Source organism: Alosa pseudoharengus, unplaced genomic scaffold, assembly GCF_046254945.1.
Source record: "Alosa pseudoharengus isolate Yale_2024_CS ecotype anadromous, Long Island Sound unplaced genomic scaffold, YU_APseudo_1.1 YU_APseudo_1.1_scf_3, whole genome shotgun sequence".
NCBI lineage: Eukaryota > Metazoa > Chordata > Actinopteri > Clupeiformes > Clupeidae > Alosa > Alosa pseudoharengus.
The window spans coordinates 7136859-7160685 of NW_027468718.1; the positions used below are offsets into that span (position 1 = coordinate 7136859).

Genomic DNA, 23827 nt, shown 5'->3' on the forward strand with positions numbered 1-23827 from the left:
AACACACTTTTGTCATCTGCCTTTGAGTAGACACTGTGATTTCCGGTTTGTGAAGGCGGCACACTTTGATTTTTGCTACCCCAGAGCTAACGTGCGATGCAACTTGCCATTAAGTTAGTTAAGAAGTTAGCTCTAGGGTAGCATATTTAAGTGTGCCGCCTTCACGTACCAGAGATCACAGTATCCACTCGAAGGCAGAGGACAAAAGTGTGTTCAGGAAAACGTCTGCATTTCAGACTTCTCATCCCTACGAGAGTTTAACAGGTGCGATAATTCATAATCCCCATGTTATATAACCATAGGAAAAATCTCCAGATACCGGACCTCAAAGATGGCAGCTTTTTTGTAGGCGAACTTTATAGAGGTCTATTGTGTCTGGGTGGAGGGTGGAGCAGCCAATAAGAGGAGGGCCATTGTGTCTGGATGGAGGGTGGAGCAGCCAATAAGAGGAGGGCCATTGTGTCTGGATGGAGGGTGGAGCAGCCAATAAGAGGAGGGCCATTGTGTCTGGGTGGAGGGTGGAGCAGCCAATAAGAGGAGGGCCATTGTGTCTGGATGGAGGGTGGAGCAGCCAATAAGAGGAGGGCCATTGTGTCTGATGGAGGGTGGAGCAGCCAATAAGAGGACGGCCATTGTGTCTGATGGAGGGTGGAGCAGCCAATAAGAGGAGGGCCATTGTGTCTGATGGAGGGTGGAGCAGCCAATAAGAGGAGGGCCATTGTGTCTGATGGAGAGTGGAGCAGCCAATAAGAGGAGGGCCATTGTGTCTGATGGAGAGTGGAGCACATAGATATATATAATAAAGGCTAGATGTCTCGTCCGCACCTCGTGGCCATCTTGCCACAGTCAGCTCGCTAACTCATTGTGAAAATATTGTGAAAACATTAAAACATTGTGTTTCAATGGTGCATATTGTAATGACAGGTAGTGATCTGAAGGTGTCATTGTTATAGCCTGGGGGCATTGTTCTGCCTTTAGTAGAAGAAGAGATATACAGGGAATATGTGTGTGGTAAAAGTTAAGTTAATAAACCGAACACTGAGGAACTCACATGTGTAAGTCGAGTTAATACACATATGACTGTTAGAGATGGCTACAGACATTACACATACTTTTTAAATAACCATAACATGCTCAATTTTCTACCGGTTTGGTTTGTTATAAATGTCAGAGATGTAGTTATGACACTGCATACATATGAACAATTTTAACTTAAAAATGTTCAAGCATCCAGATTATAGCTACATTAATAACGTTTGTAATAAACCAAACCTTTTGTAAATCCGTCAAGATTTCAGCGAGATAGGAGTATTTGTGTTCGTGCAGATCACTCACCTATCAGGTACCACAGAGCCCACCAGATAGCTTGCCTGTGACAAGATGGCCACCAGTGATGCTGTTAGAGACTGCGCCATAAGACATCTTGCCTTTATTATGTATATCTATGGTGGAGCAGGTGGAGGAGGAAGTGAATTTTACCTAATTGATGTATTTTACACATTACAAAACCTTTAGCCCTTACACACCATTTAAACAGGTGGAATGTGTACAATGAATGGCAAATGATCACATGGGAGAAGAGGGTGAGTCTGATGCTGGTGATTTCTCTCAGTCCACAGTGGTGTTTTCTCTCAGAGCCTCCTTGTTAAGGTTAGATGTGTCGGGCAGTTGTGAGGTAGATGGAACAGCACTCAGAGATTCAGGGTGGAAGATGGGATTTTATTAATTCCCCAAGTAAGGCCAACATGAGGCAATGATAAAGTAAGTAAATGTGAACAAAGCACTAAGGAGAAATAAAATACTTCTCAATAAAGAAAGAAAAACTTGATAGTCAAAAACAATACAATATACAAAACTATTTGAGCAATAAGACGAGCGCAATGGACTACACAGCTAGTCACTTGGGCTGCACACATGAGACGAGCTCTCAAGACTTACGCCTATTCAAATCGCAGCTCTCCTGAACAAACAAAGCCACAGGCTTATATAGGGCCTGCAATCACCCTTCAATTGGACCATACCAACTCTACTCTAAACAGGACAGGGGTGTTATAGGTAAATAACCTTAACCCTTAGAACCCGGTTGACGCAAAGTGCATCAAAAAACACACCCTTCCTTCCATTACATTGCTCCGGAACTGTTCATCTCAGCGAGACCTTTATTGTGTGACAGAGCAGGAGGGGGGCTTTCCAACGAGACTACACACTTACCTATACGATCAAGTATGCAAATAAAAAAAACACAAAATTAAATCAAATTGCATCATATTTACAGTCTATACTTCTCTGCGTTCACCTGCGCACCCATTACTCTCGTTTGAATTACTCATGAACCCGTGATCGCATAGATATGGCAAACATATCAGATGAAAGAGGAGACACAGGGCTATCCATTGGTAAATAATAACGTCATGTACACAAACCAACCTGCACACCCATTACTCTCGTTTGAATTACTCGCAAACCTGCGATCGGATAGACATACCACGTATATCAGATAAAAGAGGAGACACAGCTATCATTTGATATCAAGTACATCCTTCTGGGTTATAAAACACATACGTGAAAGTCATGCCCAGCAGGCAGCTTGCTGTGGTGAGATACATTTGAAAATGTAAGAATTGTATAATACGCAAAATCAAATCAATGCAAATATTAATATATGAAATGTTGGCAGATCTGGGTTGCCTAGACTGTGCTGAAAAAATATAGCATGTGTAAATTGCACTTACAATGACCAGGTTAAATGCTTATAACTAGTGAAAATGCCTTTAAAACAGTCTGGTTCTAAGGGTTAAATGAGCTCAAACAGCCAATTTTATATTCCATAAATCTAGAGCAAACATTCATAAATCGTTTCACTTTTTTGCTGTACTTTGGCATAGCCAAAAAGTGTATGAACAGCCTAAATAATCATTAAAACCCAGAAATCATAGTACGCACACATCTTGAATTTCCCCTTGGGGATCAATAAAGTATCTATCTATCTATCTATCTATCTCTAAATGTCTCTCACAGTAGGCAGCGCCTCGTGTGCCGTGATGGTGGCTACTCAACCCGTCACACTCCTCACACTAACTAATTAATCTCCTCATGCTGATCAGTTCTGGTCCACACAGAGACACTATCAGCTCTAACTGGGCTGCTCTACTCTAACTGAAACCTTCACTGGTAAGATCCTCAGAGGTAGTACAGTATTAAAGTATGGAAACACTCTCTCAGTGAAAGTGTGTGTGAAAGTCCCTAGGTGTGTGTTATTGTCAGGGTCAGAGAATGACACCTTTCCTCTGTCCCAGTCCAGCTGCACTCTGATGGAGTTTCTGCTTCAAATCGAAGTAAGTGCAGGGCTGTGGTTGTACACATGTTCCATATAGTCCACAAGTGTGAACCACATACCAAAGTCCACTCATGGAGGATATGTCTCCCTTCCTGTTCCGAGACTTTGTCATCACACCCACATACCAAAATGTGTTCTCTCCAACCTCCACATCCCAGCAGTGAGTCCCTGAGTGAAAGCCCTCAGAGCCCAGGACACTGTGACACTTATCAAATCTCTCTGGGTTATCAGGAAGCTGCTGCCTCATATAACTCTCTATCACACTGGTCAGATCCTCAGACAGGAGGACTTGTTGGTTTACAGTGTTGGGATCCAGAGTCACAGGAGCTGCAGAGAGAAAGAACACACACATGACCTAAACACTGTTTGATGAGGATGTTTGAATGTTGGGAATAAAGACAAAATGCCGAGATTAAAGTTTACATGATATTTCAACTTTATTCTCGAAATTTCAAGTTTACTGACGACATGGCAATTTTTTTTTTATTTTTGCCAGTAATTAGACAAAGATTCTCTAGTTACCAAACTAAAGCATCAACATATTTGTCTATGGAACGACATGGCACTAGTTCTGGACCCGTGAAAAGGTGTGTCCATAACGTCAAAACATAAACTTTTTTTTGAATAAGCAATAAGAGAAGTAAATATAATTGTGTGTACTGTATTATTGTCATTTTTTGTGTGCTGACAATGAAACACTCTTTCGTACATGGGATAAATAATAAGCAAAATGTTAATTCTACTTTCTCCCCAAAGTAATCCAGAATGTTTTTTAGTGGCATTGTCACTTTTGCAAAATATATCAACAAAAGCCCATAGGGTCATTCCGTGTCAAATTAACAGATTTTAGAAAAGATTCCCGTCTGACCATCTTGGATTTTCTTCATACTTTAGGCCAATAATGTTACTATACCCAGCAACTACTGTGCAAAAGTTTAAGCTTGTATCTACTTGAGTCTGAAAAATGCTGTTTTTTAAAATGTTCCTTCGGTCATTACTTTTGAACGATTCATGCTAGATTCTTGAAATTTTTTGGGAATTTTCTACACTATTAGTTGTCTTTAACTTCTGCAGTTATTGCCCTACAGTTGAATATTTGTCAAGCTATGACTTGCTGAAAATTTATGAAAAATGGAAGCATGTTTTAACCGCAATATCTTCACAATGAATCCCATCAAGTTTTGAATTTATTAATATAATGCTTCTGTTTTAGTACTTCCTTGCCAACTAGGTTGCATGTCTAAAATAAATGAAAATAGGTAATTTATATAGTATCAAACATGAAAAAAATAACTTTTTTATCGTCTTTTCAATGTGTGTGTGTGTGTGTGTGTGTGTGTGCGTGTGTGTGTGACACCTAACTTACTGTATTGAACAGTCTCCTGCATCTTCTCCCAGACTCTGAACTTCAGGTTGCCCAGGTGCTTTGCTACATTGATCAGAGCTCCTGAAACCCTCTCTGGATCCTGCAGTGTGCACTGGGCTCTGGAATAACATTCAGGAGTCAGTGCTGCTGTGGGTTTGGGTTCAGAACCACAGAGAAGAGAGAGAGACAGGAGGCAGATCACTCACCTTTCTGCTGTGCTCTTGTAGTTCTGGAATAAAATGAAAGTATGCATAAAGTGTCATGATAATAACTTTTTACATACTGTTTCCTGCATTATTTAAATAAAATATGAACTATGAATGGACTTTTAAATGATCAATTATCTGTTAATTTACGAATTTAATAGCAAGTAAAGTAACATTTATTTATAAGGCAGATTTCAAATACAGTTTACACTGACCAAGTTCTGTAACAAAGAAATGCATATAGTTGATCAGCCAGTGGACACATATGTACACACACACACACACACACACACACACACACACACACACACACACACACACACACACACACACACACACACACACACACACACACACACACACACACACACACACACACACACACACACACACAGGTTAGCACTTTGGACTTGTAACCGGAGGGTTGCCGGTTCGAGCCCCGACCAGTGGGCCGCGGCTGAAGTGCCCTTGAGCAAGGCACCTAACCCCTCACTGCTCCCTGAGCGCCGCCATTGTAGCAGGCAGCTCACTGCGTCGGGATTAGTGTGTGCTTCACCTCACTGTGTGTTCACTGTGTGCTGTTTGTGTTTCACTAATTCACCGATTGGGTTAAAATGCAGAGACTGAATTTCCCTCACGGGATCAAAAAAGTATATATACTTAAAGTATATATACTTATACACACACACTTCTTCTTTGATTCATTGAAAGTCTGCATCAGTTGAGTTGGGTGAGCAGCTGGTCACATGAACAGAATATAAGTTTGATCATTTTTAACATTCAAACCAGTAATCAAAACTTAATATCAAAGAACCCTCAAGACACAAAGACTGGATGGTTCTTACCTGCAGTAATGTGACATCATCAGCTCCCATCTGCTCTTCTATGGCTCTGATGGTGTCTGAAAGAGATGAGATCTCTCTGCTCATCTTCTCAATCTTCTCCTTCATCATCTGACTCTTCTGCTCCTCTTCCTTCCTCAGTGCAGCTATCCTGGCTGCCTCTTCATCTCGTAGAAACTGGTGAAGCTTCTCAAACTCCTCCTTGATCTGCTTCTCTGTGTGCTGGACCTGAGTCTGGAATACAAATAAGACAACAACAAGGGCAAGGGATTTAAAACTGTGAATAAACACATTTCTTAACTCATTGAGTGCCAAAAACATAATATTACGTTTTCCCTTCCCATGCGTTGAGTGCCAAAAACGTAATATTACGTTTTTAGCTTTTTTTAATTACGAAACTAGACACTCCAACACACCTTATATGTGATTTTGGGAACCCTGTGATGAATGGAAATGAAAATGACGATCGAAAACTCATGAAAACGCACAATCTGGACATTTTATCTGGACATTTTATCATAACTCGGTTGCCGCTTTGGGTTGAATCAGTGATGCATGCACGTCAGGTCAAAACCAGGCCATTTTCGTGGGTCTATCACTAGGTGGCAGTCTCGCCAGGTCTCGCTGATCACTTCCCGGAAAGTTTACAGGCAACACTTTATATTTCATGAAAGACGTTATATCTCCATTTCTAGAAAAAAACAGCGATTTTGATGAAAACTAGTCACTGTTTAGCTTGGGATTTCTCAGGAACAGAGGCGTGTAGAAATTCACGGTTTGCACCCACTGAGAGCTTAAAGTCTCACCTTTTAAAGAAGCCAATATGTGTTCATAGCTATAACATAGAATATGCTGTGGCTGTACAAAAATCATCAACAATGGTCTAGATTGCTGGCACTCTAGGACAAAGCTTCCAAAAACAGCTTGGCATTAAATGAGTTAAAAAACTTTTGTTTTCTGCAGGAAACATTGATGTAAATATTTTCAATGTATTTACAGTTTTTTTCAGTCGCTTTGGAACATTTCTCAGATCAAAATGGTAATTCTCAAAACTGCTTGTTCAAACTTCATATCATCTTATCACTGGTGCATATACAGTCATTTAAGCAGACAGAAACGTCAGGATGTATAGAAAGATGCAGTGGTGCAAAGTTCTGACCAAAGAAGGCTTGTGGATCTATAGGCTACATGGTCATCACTTTAGATTGGGGAGCTGCAAAACTTACTACAAATAGGTAAGAAAGGTATTATAAGCGTATTAGTTATCCACCTCTAGCTATCCACTTATACACCATTAACAAGCATTAACAAGCATTAACAAGCTGCTTGTTAACACTTAGAACTGTTAACAAATATGTTTGTAAGTAACTTAAAAGGCTGCTTACAAGCTGCATGTTAACAGTTACAAGCTGCATGTTAACAGTTAGTTAATGCTATTAAAGGATAACAACAGTTAACTAACTGTTAGTAATGAATTGTTAACTGCTGATTATGCACTGTTAATACCTAATAAGCACATGTTTTAAAGCGTTACCTTTTTTTTGTAATTTCAGTGGAACTGTAATTGGGTTATTGTTATTTGATTTATTTTTACTGAATCAAAATAACACAACTGCACTTGTATTGATATTACCTGAAATACACAATTAAATAATGTGACTTATTAATGTTTTATTAATGGATTTATAGCACTCTTCAAAGAGCATTTCTCAAATAATCAGTAACATGTGCACGACAGTTAATGCACTTACTGTTCTAAAAATGATTTGATAAGCAGTAACATTTGCACGACAGTTAATGCACTTACTGTGTTAATAATGATTTGAGAAATGCACCAAAGCGACAGACTATAACATAAGAAAAACTATAACATACAGTAAATCATCACTCTCACCTTAATGTAATCAGCCGTTTTATCACAGTTGAGTTTTGTGTTTTCAAAAGCCTTCAGTCTCTCCTTTAAGGGATCCAGTTTAATCTTAAGCTCCTCCTGAAACCAAGGAGGCAGTGGTTGTCACATACCTGATAACTTTACAAACAAACACCACACATCTCTCCCTGGTGTTGGCTGCATTTCATGTGGAAAAGTGGAACATTTCAACGAGCTTCTTGACTAAAGCATCACTGAGCACAATTAATTATCTGTCTTTGGCAGAACACGGATAATCACCGCAAATCATTTATCAATATTTGGAAAGTCTTCATGAGGCGCAAAGGATTGCACGGAAATTATAGTAACAATGGCAACCACCAAAGTTTTGATTTCTGTGATTGGTAAATAATTGTATTTAATAATGGAGTAAATCATAGTCTGTATCACATATTATATAATATATCTATTAATATTGTTCCTTATCAAAATCAAGCTCTTTTTCATCAGTCACAATCAGTCTTACCTTTCGGTCAGCTGCTGCCTCATCAACAGGACTGAACTGGTGACTCCTGTGGACTTTTGAGTCTCGACACGAGTAACACACGAGCTGCTTATCATCATGACAGAACAGCCTGAGTGGGTCACCATGGAGACGACACAGTGGTCCTCTCTGACCTCTCTCCTGTAAGTACACCTCACACAAGTTTTTTAACGCCAGGTTAGTTGGTGGCAGTTCCTTTGATGACCTCCTCCTGCAGACTGGACATTCTCTGGATGGTTTGGTATCCCAGAACTGCTGCAGACAGGCTTTACAGAAGCTGTGACTACAAGACAGGACTACAGGGTCCTTGTAGATCTCCGTGCACACAGGACAAGAGAACTCTTCTTGCAGCTTTGAAGCCATTTTCTAAGTTGTTGTAAACAGCGTCCTCAGAGCAAACCTCCCTCCCGTTGTTGCTCTCTCACTCACACTGACTTACTTTCACTTTCAGGAAGCTTAAAATCAAGTCACTCTCTAAATCCTCTGGGTGTTTTATCTTACATCTGCAGGTATGGTTAACCAGTCCAATGTCTTTTGGAAAACAACTATATCCAGTTAGATTGTTTCTGTTTAATTCTCACCAAGTAATTCAGTAGAGGTGTAGCAGAGACCTAAGCTTCACTTCCTCCTTCAGGACGGGTGAGTCAGAGGGAGGGATCTGGAGGAGCTGCAAGCTTATTGGTCAGTGTCACATTCCTTCACAGAACCAGTTGTTCAGTCCCTTTAGGTTCAGGTTCAAAGTAGCAGGTTCAGTGAACTTTAACTGACTAGCATCTAGCATCAACACACAATACCAGTGCTTATTTATCTTTTATCCACACAACTGATCACCTATTTCTACTACAGACTTGTTCATTCACAGAGACCTGAATGTGCTGTTAATGACACCTACTGTATGCACACTCACAGCAAATGTGGACAGTTTACCAGCTAGGTGCAGCACTGAAGCATGTTATATCTTAATAACAATGTAATCCCTAATAAATGAATAGACCGGAGGCATTGTGCCGTTAACTCATTTATATATGAAACTTAAAAGATACGGTACATAGAGCAACCTGCCCAATAGGGGGCACTTCAGTACAGTGGCCCAACAGGGCCAAAATTAAGGAGTGTAGAACTCCAATACACCACAACATGCTGACCATATAGGGCTCCAATCAGTATTTCTACTGATTATTATTATTCCTCATTGTCCCTTTGTAATAGTGTCTGGGGAAAGATGTTTTTAAAATTAAAATGTGTCTGTGTCTGTCTGTGTGTGTGTGTGTGCGTGTGTGTGTATGTGTGCGTGTGTGTATCTGTTCCCTGCCTTTCAAGTTATCACATGTCTGGGAAGGAAACCTAACAGGTGAAAGGAGATGTAGTTACACAATCACCACTAGATGGCAGTATTAACAATGAGGCTGTAGCTATAGCACTTGTAGGAAAGCGTCATTTCTGCATTTCATGAACATGTGCACAAAATAAGTGTTAAACATACACCCTCAAATTTCCAAGAAAATATATTTAAAATTAATGAACATAACCAATGGAATTAGGATTGTTGCAGTTTATATTTAGTGCAGATCTCTAAATGACCACTACAAATGGCCACTAGATAGCAGTATTTATATTGACATATGAAAGCTCCATTTCATAACATAAACATTTGAAGTCATTTACACTTACATAAACATTTCCTATCTATCTACAGCTACAAAACACCATCATGATCTGCTCAGAAGACAGGAGGAGACTTGTGATTGGTCAGGACTCTGGAGTAATGAATGAATGAATTAGTAGCATGAGAATATTCCTAGTAGAAGAATGATTATCCTCCAGTCCGATGCTGTTTTAAGTATATGTATAAGTATATATACTCTTTTGATCCCATGAAGGAAATTTGGTCTCTGCATTTATCCCAATCCGTGAATTAGCGAAACACACTTAGCACACAGTGAACACACAGTGAGGTGAAGCCCATACTTACCAGGAGCTGTGAGCTGCCTGCTACAGCGGCGCTCGGGGAGCAGTGAGGGGTTAGGTGCCTTGCTAAAAGGGCACTTCAGCCGTGGATGTGGGCATGGGAGAGCAGTGCTCAACCATTTCCCCCGCCCACATTTTCCCTACTAGGTCAGGGATCAAACCAGCAACCCTTTGGTAACAAGCCCGAAGCCCTAACCAGTAGGCCACGGCTGCCCCAATGTTTTGGTTTGGGAGAAAGCACAGGATAGAAATGTTTCACGTTTAAGAGATGTTTACTTTTGATCACATATACTCTAGTCTGCCACTGAGTGTTCCCATGGCAACCAATATTTTTAAGATTGGAATATGAGATCTCCATAGTATTATCATAATACTCATATTACTCATAATGACCTCTGCAATTGGTATAGAAATGGCTTTGGAATGTATGCATATTGAGTGTTAAATGATTATACTGTCCCAATACGTCTTTGTTAGAAATTGATGGATGTGTTCCTTCTTATCTCATTTATTGTACGTCATTAGACCTTTAGCCCATTCAACATTACAACATCTCTCGACCTCGTGGCTTGGTTTTCATTCTGACGTAGGCTACACCATCGACTGTGTGAGACCCTGTAAGATGTGTGCCTCTCCTCTACGGTTCAATACTGAATATCCATATTTATTCTGTTTTTCTTGTGATGTAGGCCTGTCAATACACTGCATAGGCCTCTATATTACCCTACTACTCGTATAATGTTACTGTTGTTGAAAGTATCACTGTGAACTTCACATCCCTCTGGATTAGAGCATCTGTTAAATGTCTAACTCAGAGGTCACCAACTAAAATCTCATGAGGTCCAGTAAGCCATCGCTCCTCTCTTGTTCCGGACATTATAGATAGGGGATAGATACTGCCTCGTGTCAGGCAAAAGAAAGTCAGTTTTGTTAACAGTTTTACTGAACGAAGTAGGCCTATTATTTTTGCAGAAAAGTGTTTTTGCATGACATGCATTGTATGGCAATCCTTATCAAAAATGGTGTTCTGCAACACTGCCTATGTAAGCTACAGTATGTCAGTTTAAAACATATGAACCCTCTGACACAATAAGCGTGCAAAGACAATAAGCAAGGTGGTTCAGTGAGTAGGCCTATTGTGTAATATACTGTTGAAGTAGGTCTACTATGTTTTTTTTTTAGCTAGGTGGTCTGTGAATTTCTTTTTTATTGGTTAAGTGGTCCTTGGTCTGAGAAAGTTTGAGAAACACTGATTTACAGTTTTTTCTGATTGCTTATAAGCACATTTTTTGTAATTATTGTAATTATTTTTGCAAAACTCTACACGCAAATAGGAAAACCTTTCACCAAATCAGCAAAACATTGTAGTTCTCTTGCAAAAGCTATCACACCTTGCTTAACTCTTCACACCTTTGTAAAAATGGTGTTTTCGTATCAAACAGTAAACACAAGCCATCACAATAATAAGCACACAATGTGGCAACAACAGACTGATGGTATGAATAAAAAACACATCTGGCTTTTGCTCTCTCTGTGCACAAGGTAGACTATGTCAGTTTGAGGTCATACTGTTGTCATAGTTCTGTAAACAATACAGGGATCCAAACTTCAAGTATTGGTGTTTATTTACACACATCAAAACAAACACATGTGTGTTTTTCCAAGTCAAAACAAAAAATAGCAATTTCTCTGAGGAGAAAAAAAAATCAGTCTACATTGTGACGTCTCTCTCAAAATTTCGTCCAAGGCACCGGGCATGGGCGGACTGGCCATCTGGCATACCGGGCATTTTCCCGGTGGGCCGACGCACCTTTTGGGCCGATAGAATAGGCTATATATATAATTTAATTATTTTGACCAACCATTGGCCCAAACGAAGGACAATCAGCGGCCAATTGGTTACATTTCAATATTGACACTGGACTGATCCAATAACAGCTCACGTCAGGCCCCACCCCTCCCATTTTGGCTCAGAGCCAGGATTCTGTGAGCGCATCAAAAGTTAAAGGGACACCAGGCAAGCCTGATGCTTTTTCTCTACGAAACTCCCCCTCGCTCGGTCTGAAGCTCTTTTCCTTTTCTTTGCATCTTCCGTCAAGGGTTTTCGCTGCTTCTTTGCTGGCTCTGCCATTATACACACGTTTGCAACAATCGCTAGCGTTTCGTTAGCCTCCCTCTGTGCTGTGGATGCAGGATGGAAACTGAAACTGCTTCGGTCGCCGGGTACGATACACTGAACTTGCAAGCGGGATATTCTTCCTACAGGCAGTAGGGGCGGGCGAGAGAGTCTTCATTCGCCCTGTAATGAGTCATTTAACCATATACCGACTTACGAAGATGAGTAATTAACACAAAAACGTTGCCTGGTGTCCCTTTAATCGAAGTTGCCTACACGAAATTGCGGCGGGTGCCGGTAGTAACAATTGTGCAAAATGAACACCAATGTAGAAGCTTCAATACAATATAGCAAGTAGGCTAGCATATGTCAGCAACATGTTGAAGTTCGTTGAGTTTGAACGAGGATATACAGAGCAAGGGACAGTGAGCAGGTGGTGGAGAGTGCGAGCCTAGTTGAGGCTACATGAGAACTCAGTGGTGGAGCAGGTAGGCTGTGACATGCCATGCTGACTATGATGATTATGATGACTTATTAATTGCGATAATGTAATGATATGGTTGCCTAATGATAACATAGTAAAGCCGTGCTGTGATTATGATAACAAATAGCGCAACTTAAATTTTCTAAATGAATGATTTGCAAACCCGGACAGCAAAATTGTGTCAAATCAACGTTAATTGTTGGTCAGATTGATCAGTTTCCGTCAGACGCCCAAAATTCAACATCGATGGCATGAGTGGTGGTTCTATCTTGGGAGGGTTATCATGGTAAAGAAGGGACAAAAGACTGTAGACTGACGGAAACGTAGGTTACAAAACGTCACGTCATGCACAAGCCAACTAAGCTACAGTATATATATAACCTATAGGCCTAGGTCAGACACTAAAGACAATTAGTTCATGTAGCTGTACTGTTCCAAAATGTACCAGCAATGTAGGTAGGAAGTATAGCCTACAGGAATAAAATATTTCCAGCAACAGCCCTGTTTATTTTGTGTTGTTTCAGTTGTCCTACAGTGATAACATGGTATAAATTACATTAATGTCTAAGACAATCTGGGTAATTTAACTCTTTACACATAGGCTTCAGTAATTTTTGGTGCTGCTGTCAATTGTAGCCCATTGAAATGATACTTTGAATTCAAGCAGAAACTCTTCTTTAATAATTGCTTGTTACTTGAATATGGAGATCATATGTTCCATGCCTACCTCTGATCAGTCAGAGAGATAACCAATGAGGCCTATATCACTTTCAGTGCTCCATGACAGTTGAAAAGATATGCATATTTAAGGGTAATGCAAAAATTTTGTATTTAATTAGGTGTGCCCGACCGATTTGAGGGCCGCTTGGGCCAAATATGCCAGGGCCGATTTTTGGTGCCAGTCCGCCCCTGGCACCGGGGAAAATGTATTCTGGAATGCCGGATCCAGGCCTGACATGATGCCTGGTCAATATCCCCACATGTAGACTGATTTTTTTGCCCGTAAAAGGGCTATTTCTTCCTCTTCTTACCCTTCCTCTTCCCCCTCCTCATCCTCCTCTTGCTCCTCCTCGTCCTCTTCTTCTAACTTCACCTCCTTGTCCTTGTTGTCCTCTCCCTCTGGCTTCACCCATGCGTCCTCTTCCTCTAACTTCACCTCCTTGTCCTTGTTGTCCTCTCCCGCTTCACCTCTGCGTCCTCTTCCTCCTCCTCTTCCTCCTACTTCTTCACCTTGTCGTCCTCTTCCTAGGCCTCCTCTAATTCTTACTCTTCTTACTCTTCCTGCTCCCTCCATTGTACCCATTGTATTTTGCATACTTTGCAGCTGGAGTTAACTCCTTCTGTTGCAAATCTGTTCAGCCTGCCGTTCACGTCTGCTTAACACAGTTTCATTTTAAATATGACGCATTTATATGCCAGCATTTGAAGTGTCAGGTCCTCTGTAGCTAATACCCACAGAGTAACATAAGTAACTGCAGCAATAAACTAGATGTACCGCATAGCGGTGCAAAATATGACACCCTCTCAGTCCTGCATATTCTCTTCGCAAAAATAAATCACGCTTGTCAATTTGTCTCCATTTCCTACTCCTGCAACTCATGTGCATGTAAATGAGTGTGTGCATATGTGAGTTTGCTTTTGTTTATAAGTGTGTGTGTGTCTGTGTGTGTGTGTGTCTGTGTGTGTGTGTGTGCGTGCGTGTGTTTGCATGCGCACATGCGTATGCGTGCCTGTGTGTGTGTGTTTATGTGTCTGCATTCATGCGGGTGTGTGTTTGTGCGTGTGTGTGTGTGTGTGTGTGCTTGCCTGTCTGTATATGTGCGACTGTGTGTGCGTGCGTGCGTGTGTGTGTGTGTGTGTGTGTGTGTGTGTGTGTGTGTGTGTGTGTGCGTGTGTGCGCATGTGCGTGTGTGTGTGTGTGTGTGTGTGTGTGTGTGTGTGTGTAAGCATGTGCGTGTGTGCACGTGCGCGTGCATGTACTTTATGTGTGCAAATCACAAATGAGTGGGTATGGTTAGGTTGATGCGGGCTCTTGAGACTAACATACCATAAATATTTTGTCATCTTGGGTGCAACGGTTCAGGTAGGGCTAGTTATTTAGGGGAGTGGCCACCAAGTATCATGTTCCCTGGTGTTTCAGTAACCCGGGAATCACTGACCAAAATTGATGACGGTAAAAGAAATAAATACATTTATTTTTTATATTTTAAATTACTTGTTGTCCTGATTCTTCCTGTGTCTCTTAGTGGGCACTGAGGAAGCAATAATTTCATCGCTAGTTTTTCATGATTACTATTTAAATTGTTTCATATCAAAATTCACTACTTAATTATGTGTTTTATGTAGTTTGTCGAGGACTGGTTCAGACACGTCACATCCATAATGTGAAACCGTCACATCCATAACGCCAGTTTTTCCTACATAATGCATTACGAAAATGACGCATAGTTTCAAAAACACACTTCTTGTGTTCATTCAAGTCTCCTCCATGCTACATATATCATAGTTTTGGCAGTTTCCTTCAAAATTCACAGAGTTTGTAGAAAACCTGTAATCTCTCACAAAAGTGTGTCCATTTCATGTCACATCCATAACGCTGATAAAATGCCTTGTATTCTTAGGATTAAATTGATTATATGAAATTTGAGGATTTCTCAGTATTCAGAGGACAGAGGTTACATTAAAAGTTATGCAAATTAATTCACTGATACTAATTTTGCCCCCACTCTAAGGCATTTTGTTTACCAATATGAGTCCAATTGTCACATCCATAACGCTGGAACTGCCCCTCTGATTTTGAAGAAAGCTTTTCTCAATAGCCAATCGCGGAGAGGTGGCAGACCTTGTAAATATGCACCGATATGCACATGTACTGGGTGTTTCATGTAAATACCGCCAACAGCGAACTAACAACCAAAGCGATGGCGTTTAATTTGCCTATGTAGCCATCTCTGGCTAGCCTTTACTTAGGCAAATGAGACATACTGTAACTGCAGAGGTTTAAAGCAAATGTTGTTACAAACTTCAATTTCTTCAAAATCGACTCTAAACATGCTTCAATTATGTTTGTATCGGCAGCCATTTCGCACTGGTTTCAGTAGGAACGTTTCCCCATGAACACAACGGAAGTGAGATCAGCGGGCGTCTCTGAAAGTAGCTGTTTTCCGGTTGTGAAGGTTTTGGCCCAGGAGTTCGTTCAGCATGATGCGAGCTTCTGGGTACCCAGATTAGTTCCAGCATATAATAAGGCCTCAAAACCCCACTCCCTTTTATGGGAATACCATATGCGTACTCCTAGCACAGACTGAATGCACAGTCCTAGCACTGCATGATAGAGGACTCAGAAGCTGGAATCAAATGTATTCTACATCTTGTGATGCATGTTCCACAGCCACAGATCAATGTCTACGTCAAGATACAGAAAATATATCACTAAATAACTACACCATATACAGGTACCATCATACCTGAAGAAAACAGAATCTCCTTACAGACCTAAAGAGATTAAGACAGGGGGAACAAGAGCTGACAGTGCAAGCAAAAATGATCTACAGAGATATGATTATGAACATAGACAAAGTAGCCTACATAGTTTCCTATGGAGGCAGAATACATGTTCTGCACTCTTAGTTAAATAGGTTCCACGTGAAACCTAAAAAGGTTCCTTCCTTATACAAATACAAATAAGTCACCCAAAATGGTTCTTATGAGGAATCATACAACACACCACCAATAGTTTTACAATGTAGCCTAATGACATTTAAGATAATAGTTTAGCTCACAGGCGGAATGTGGCCTATGCCATTCAACTTTCATTTTGAATTAACTGTAAATAATAATTTTCTGTGTTGTGCCATTTCATTTTTTTCTTTCTCGAGACCTCTCGAGAGTCTTTAAAGGTTGAGACCGAGACTGTTGGTTTTTAAATGGAGCTGAAATCGAGTCCGAGTTTTTGCCATGACATTTTATTAAACTTTAAAGTGTTGTATTCTGACACTAATAACAACAATATACTTGGATTTCATATTCAAGGTGTGACATTTAATTATATTAGCAAACAATTACACATCATTACACCTTAACAGTTTAAAACTAAGCAAGTTTTGCAACCAAACACGGTGGCAAAATTACAATTTGGATGAAAATCAGCAGAACTCCTTTATCTTTATCTCTGCTGAATCTTAAGTATTTCAGTGGATTAATTTAGTCCTAAACCTAGTTAATTATGGAGTAATACTCATTTATTGACTTGTAGGCATTACATCTGCAAAGAAGTTATAGGTCAGAAACAAATGTCGAACCAACGGAAAGAGTTACATGGTGCCTTTAAGCTGTATCTGTTTTCATTGTAGGCAATAAAACAGGAAATAGATCAAGAAATAGAAATAGATCAAGTAGGCTCAAGAGTGCAAATGACAATTTTCTATTTAAAAATAAATAAATAATGACATGGGAGTTTGTTGCATTTCTCCTTATCCTCACAGTGGTGCACTAGATAGCCTTCTATTGTTGTGTTCATAGCATATCCATTTGCAAATCAAACCGTTTCCAACATATTACATGACATATAACAATTTACAATAGACCAAACAATTCAATTAACCATAAAACACATTACAACTGACCACATGATACAATTAGCCACAGCAGACAAAAATAAAAATCCTTTGATTGCGTATTTGATCTTATGTGTCTGCTTTACAACTCTAAATACAATCAAATTGATTCCTATGATTAAGGATATGGATGTATGATTATGTGATCATTAATTATGTGATCATTAGTAATTTTCCATGGCAACTGACCATGTAATACTAAAGGGCATGGATAGGGGCAGTTGTGGCCTACTGATTAGGGCTTTGGGCTTGGAATCGAAGAGTTGCTGGTTCGAAGTTACCTGTAGGAACGGCTGAAGTGCCCTTGAGCAAGGCACCTAACCACTCACTGCTCCTCGAGCGCCGTTGTTGCAAGGCAGCTCACTGCTCTGGGTTAGTGTGTGCTTCACCTCACTGTGTGTTCACTATTTCACGGATGGGATAAATGCAGAGACCAAATTCCTTGTATACTTGGCCTTGAAACCTTTACATTTACATATCCAGTACATTGAAATACTCAAGTTGCCATTTCAACTGAAAACTTTGTTAATTCTGTCACACGTTTATTTTTTCCTTCAGATGTGGAAGCGTTCAGCCTTTGAGTTGACTCTGAAGATGAGCTGCCTTCAGTTTTATATTTCACATTTTTTTCTTCTTCTTGAGATTTCTGTGAAAGGGTTCCGTCTTCAGGAGAATCTGAAGAGGAGGATCAGTCATCAGTTAGGAGACATGTATTTGAAAATTAGTAATCAGTAATAGTGTCAAGTCAGTAAGACACATACTTGTTTTGTGTAGCAGCCTCCAGCAGCGCTGTCTCCACCATAGGCAACAAATTACAACAACAAGCACAATGACACATGTAACAGTCCCAATGACAGCATATTCAAAAGCCCCAATCACAGTATTCTGGTGAGTTGATGGGTCAACTGTGAAAACAGAGTTGACAGTTAACGTCTTCTGCTTTAAATAGATGCAGTGTTAATTAATTCACATTTGACACAAGGTTGATCTTACCAAAGACAAGAGACTTTGGTAAGAAGAAATTCTCAGGATAAATTGTCAAAACTTCACATCGATATGTTTTGCTGTTGTCTATTGTGGTCTTAACCTGGACTCTCATCTGAACTGTTCCATCTCCATTGGGACGAGGTCCAGTCTGATAAACTCCATGATCAAGAGGAACCCCATCTTTAGTTAACTGGATGTTGACTCCCGAAAGGCTGGAGCCTCTCACATGACATTGTAAGGATGATACCATTCCTCCTGGGATGGGTTTGCCAAAGATATGAAGCTCCATACCTAGTAAAAGGTGGAGAAGTCTTTAAATGCTGTCGGGGTACAAGCTGGACTGTGGGGCTGAATGGTCTAAAAAAACAGTTGTGGTCATTTCCTCATCTGCAAATATGCAGTAACCCAATCTAACATTTCCTCTCAATTACAGCACTCAATATACGACACCCCCATGACTCCATTCAATAGCCGGTTACCTGACGAACTCATAAAAACATACACAGGACAGGGATAAAGCCTACTGTTAACCAATAGGTCTGTCTGAATCAAACATGCACCACATCAAACCAATTATAGTAAAACATCATAATCGAACTCACTCTCCTCTATATGTAAGCATGAAAATACCCAGTGCTAGCTGAAGGTGATTCACAAAAGCCAGGTCAGCTCTGGCCCAGATCTGGTTGGTCGAGATAATTAGAGTTTTCACATCCTGGACCAGGGCCACCCCATTTGGTGGGCCACTTGCTTCACACCATGTCCTACTCAAGAGCGGGCACATTACCAGGGTAAGCACCGTAAACACACAATTTTTCATGTTTCAGAATTGATGGAAATTACCTGCGTGTGCGTCATCGCTGGGCCTTGCTGGTAGATGCATCTTCAAGATAGGAAATAAATAATACAAAATATCGCCAAAATTTTTGTAAGCATAATTCATATGGCGCTCTCCATCCCACTCTGATGCTAAAGGGTTGGCCTCATCTGTCTGAGCCGTCCATTTAAGAGCATTAGGGTCAAAGGTCAGGAAGTCCTCACCATCCACACCCCACTTGTCAAAGGCAAACTTTTCTGAACTGTTGACTATACAACCTCGACGTCTTTGAAGAATATCTGTAATGATTTAAAAATAATTATTTTTTCCCTTTTTCTGTTCTATACCATTTTGGGTAAATCAAAATAAACAATTATGAATATAATGGTTAATTGCCAAATGGATAAAACTACTAATATAATGTTATATTTATTCCTGTCTGCAAATGTCAAAGTATTAATTTGTTTGTTTATTCATACGACCCACCTGCTGAAACAGTGATAGTCTGTTTTATCTTCTCAAATGAAGCAAAGTGCTCATAGCACTGACTTTTACACTGCTGGTGTCTTTCCTCCAGTCCCTCTTGGGTGAATGCGTGTGTTACCCAGTCCTGTTGTGGCTGGTCTCTCAGTGTTGGGCTGCTACAGGCAAATATCACGTGTCCATTGAACAGAGTTGTCTGATGAAACTGCAGCTTGCCACCTGGGCCATGATGCACTGTGTACTGGACCTCAAGTGTGTCAACATCTGGGGGGGATGCGGGTAGAAGAAAAACACACATGAGAGTAACGTTTGGCAGATTCCAGAACAAACCATGAGTGTCTGAGTAACTGACGCAGCTGAGTTTGTTTGTTTTGCTTGTTTAGTTTCTGTTCTCTTGTTGTTAGCCACTGGTAGGAGGCCATTTGTGTAGCGCTGCTGATCCTCAGTGTGACATCGCTTAGCCCGTTGTTTACTTCATTTCTTTTCTTTGCATTTGATTTCACTGGACCACTGACAGGAGGCCCTCCTGTGACTGAAGCCCTGTTTGGTGAATATTGTGTGTGTGTGGGCGTGTATTGTGTGTACGTGTGTGTGTGTGTGTGTGTGTGTGTGTGTGTGTGTGTGTGTGGCCCCACTGACCCTGTGTCTCTTTCCTCTGTTTCCCAGGAGCTGAGGGCCCAAGGTAGGGTGGGATACCTTTGTGTGGCATGTCTTCTTTTCACTGTCTGGGACTATATTTTGCCCTTGTGTGTGTGAGTGATGGAGCATGTGTGAGCGGGTGACCCCCATGGAGGATCACTGACATTTGTTTGCACACATGCACATGTCAGTGTACTGTGTACATTGTCTGTCCAAACCATGTTAATGAAAGCTTGATTTCTGCCGCCACAAATAAGTCAATGTATGGGAAACACTGGTAATTGTACATTTCGTGTTGGTGTTCTTGGTGTAATTTTGATTGCTTTATCTGCCAAGTAATTTGTCAAATACATAGCGAAGTTTGCATGGAAGAGACTGACGTGACAAGAGGGCATTGCCTTTCATTAGGTCAGTGATCTTTGTAAGTAGGACAAATGTCTTTTTTTGGATAACTGAAAAGTGTAGTCAGGTTAATAGGGCATAGATCACTCTGAAAGTAATCCCCAACAAAATCATTCTTCATGTTATTGTTATAGTTTTTGTGTGGACTTGTGGCACCCCCAACCAGCCTTGCAAATGGTTAGCTGTGTATGGGTATGAAAAACTCTTGCTGGCCTCTTGCTGGAGATGGCCTCTTGCTTAGGTTTCTGCTACTTACTTAATGTGTTGTCCCAAGTATACACTGAGTGTTACCTGCTTTGTTCTCTCCCTCCATTCTCCACTGTGCCTGTTCTGCTTATTCAGGACCAAGGATGCAGAGGACAAAAAGGGTGTGCGATATATGACTGGAATGGTCAGATAAGATCATTTTTTATGTTTGAGGTCCACACGATGGGGCCATTACACAAATGGAGTTGTATTGATCCAGCATCTTCCACACCTCCCATAACACTCCCGACTCCAGCCAAATGTTGCATCCTCCTTACCATGTCCCTCTTATAGGTGTACAGAGTACAGGGCTACCCATCCCTTCCACATTGTGTCTTTTGTGTAGTTCACACAATTGTTGTTCAAACTTTGGAAACTGAAATCTTTTTATTTTTTGGAAACCTAAATGAGTGTCAGAGTGAAACACACTCAGCACACAGTGAGGTGAAGCACACACTAATCCCGGCGCAGTGAGCTGCCTGCAACAACAGCGGCACTCGGGGAGCAGTGAGGGGTTAGGCGCCTTGCTCAAGGGCACTTCAGCCATTCCTACTCTTCGGGATTTGAACCGGCAACCCTCCGGTTACAAGTCCGAAGCGCTAACCAGTAGACCACGGCTGCCTCAAATCAGGGGAGTGCACGAGCGCAGTCCCCCACTACCAGAAATTCACATTTGAGGAATTCGCAGGGGTCAGCACCACCGGATGTGCAATGGCCGAGCCTTGCCCTGGGCAAACAACCTTCTTGATCACTGTATCACCCCTGCCAGGTAAGTATGAGTATAAGTATGTAACAAACCATTATGCCATTTCAAAAGTATGGGATTTATAGGACATAATAATTTATAAGAAATGTGAAATGTCTAAACAGACCATATACAAACATGAATGCTCGAGAACACACGTATTTTGCCCAAACACCTGTTTGAAAAGGAACATGAAAAGTAGTGGGTTGGTCCTTGGGAAAGAGGACTTGCTCTTGTGGAGCTCGTGTTTTCGAGACACTCTTCTCTTCCTCTGAAAGCCCATTGCTCCTCTCTTAGCAGACCTCTCAGACGCCCCTCTGTGCTGCTTCCTTTTCAGCCAGCCCCAGTCTTTGGACTTTGAGGGTTTGGTCTGAGCATGCTGCGATGCTAGCGATGAGATCAAGCCTCGAGTTGAAAGTCAGGTCAACCCATCTGTCAAGTTTCATTGACCAATCATCTTATTCTTTTTACACTGTCATGTTACTAGGTAGATCATTGCCTACTGGGTTTTGATTCATGTCAATAGCATAGAAAACATTGAGTAAATTTACTTTAATTTTCAAACAGAAAATAAATCGTGATTCCAATCTCCCAGAATTACAAACATTAGAACTTCATAAATCATAATAATATCAACCACCGAGTCTTAAACTTATGCCTTAACTAAACAACCTTTCTTTTTTAATCTATAGGGATTTTGGCATTCATGTACTGTAGGCATAAATCACATTTAGAAACAGTGATGAGATCAACCCTCGAGTTCAAAGTCAGGTCAACCCATCAGTCAAGTTTCATTGGCCAATCATCGTATTCTTTTCACACTATCATGTTACTAGGTAGATCTACTGGGTTTTGACAGAAACATGCTCAACTCTTAACCAAACATAAATCTCATTTAGAAACAGGATGTGGGTCTGGGTCTGCAGTTGCTGAAAGGATGTGTGCTGTAAGTATAAGTTTCCCTTATTTTCCAATAATCACCAGTACAGTACATTACACCTTACTGAACAGTGATCCAAAATAGAATCGATTAGTGAATATCTTTATTGTCATTTTACATGTACAAGGAAATTTGAAAGTGCATAATTTTTTTTTTTAAAAAGCTTATCAAAATATTAATAAAACATACAGGGTCTCTAATAACAGTAAACATTACAAACAGTATTTGACATTACAGTTAAGCAAGTGATATGGTTTAAATATATGTGCAGTGCATTAACAATAACATTATAAGAGCAGAATAAATATGGATATGCAGCATGAATACATGTGCTGTCCTAAAGGATTAATCTCACATATGACAAGCATGCTAATATCAGTACAGCTGAGATTTCCAAAAAGGCCACTGACCATGTGCATAGGTAGTTAGCAGAAGCAAATGAGGACGGTCGGCAAACAAGGCATGTCACATGACTGGTGGGTGAGTAAGAGTGATAATATTACATTCATTAAAAAAAGTTGCAAGGCACAAGTCTATTGGGAGTTTGATCTCTTCACATAGACATATGGTGACACCTGTTAAACTCACATCAGCATGACATTTACTGAGAGTAGAAAAATAAAAATACAGCTGAAAACCCCCGACAAGAGATGACATGAAACTATGTATGTATGCACAACATGAAAGCAGTCATATAACCACAGCCTTCCTATTTGTGTTTGTGTTCTGTGTTTTGTGTTCTGTACAGTATGTGTGTGAGAAACAAACTGTATGTCTTGTCACTATTCTGCATTCTCATCAGAGCAACTCAGTACGGTGGCTGACGGGTGTAAACTAACTGCAATTTATGACAACACATGGACATCGACAAAACACTAGCAAATAGACAATTTAAGAAAACATCTTCATTAATTTGACAACAACAAAAAGTTCCTACCTATCATCTTGCTGTCAAACTAAACCATTTTGCGCTTTAGCAAGCTGTGATTGGGACCTTAGACAGTCTTCACTATTTTTTATATACACAATTCAGTCAGTCAATCAACCAAGTTATTCAGAAAATACACTTTACAAATTAACTTTACACTTCGTCCTGCATTCATTATGCTATTCAATTTGGAAATGAAAATATTTGGAAAAATGAAATTTATTCCAGACTTTTCAAGGGCCCTCTTCCCCCTTGGGGCCCTAGGAATCAGTCCCACTTTCCCCCCCGAGA

The 23827-nt window shown here is 40.5% G+C and overlaps 2 pseudogenes; both read right to left on the reverse strand.

The window, feature by feature from the left end:
- Positions 1-1515: 1515 nt before the first annotated feature.
- Positions 1516-8820, reverse strand: LOC143100119 (E3 ubiquitin-protein ligase TRIM35-like; annotated as a pseudogene).
- Positions 8821-21551: 12731 nt separating this feature from the next.
- Positions 21552-21700, reverse strand: LOC143101007 (U1 spliceosomal RNA; annotated as a pseudogene).
- Between the last annotated feature and the right edge of the window lie 2127 nt (positions 21701-23827).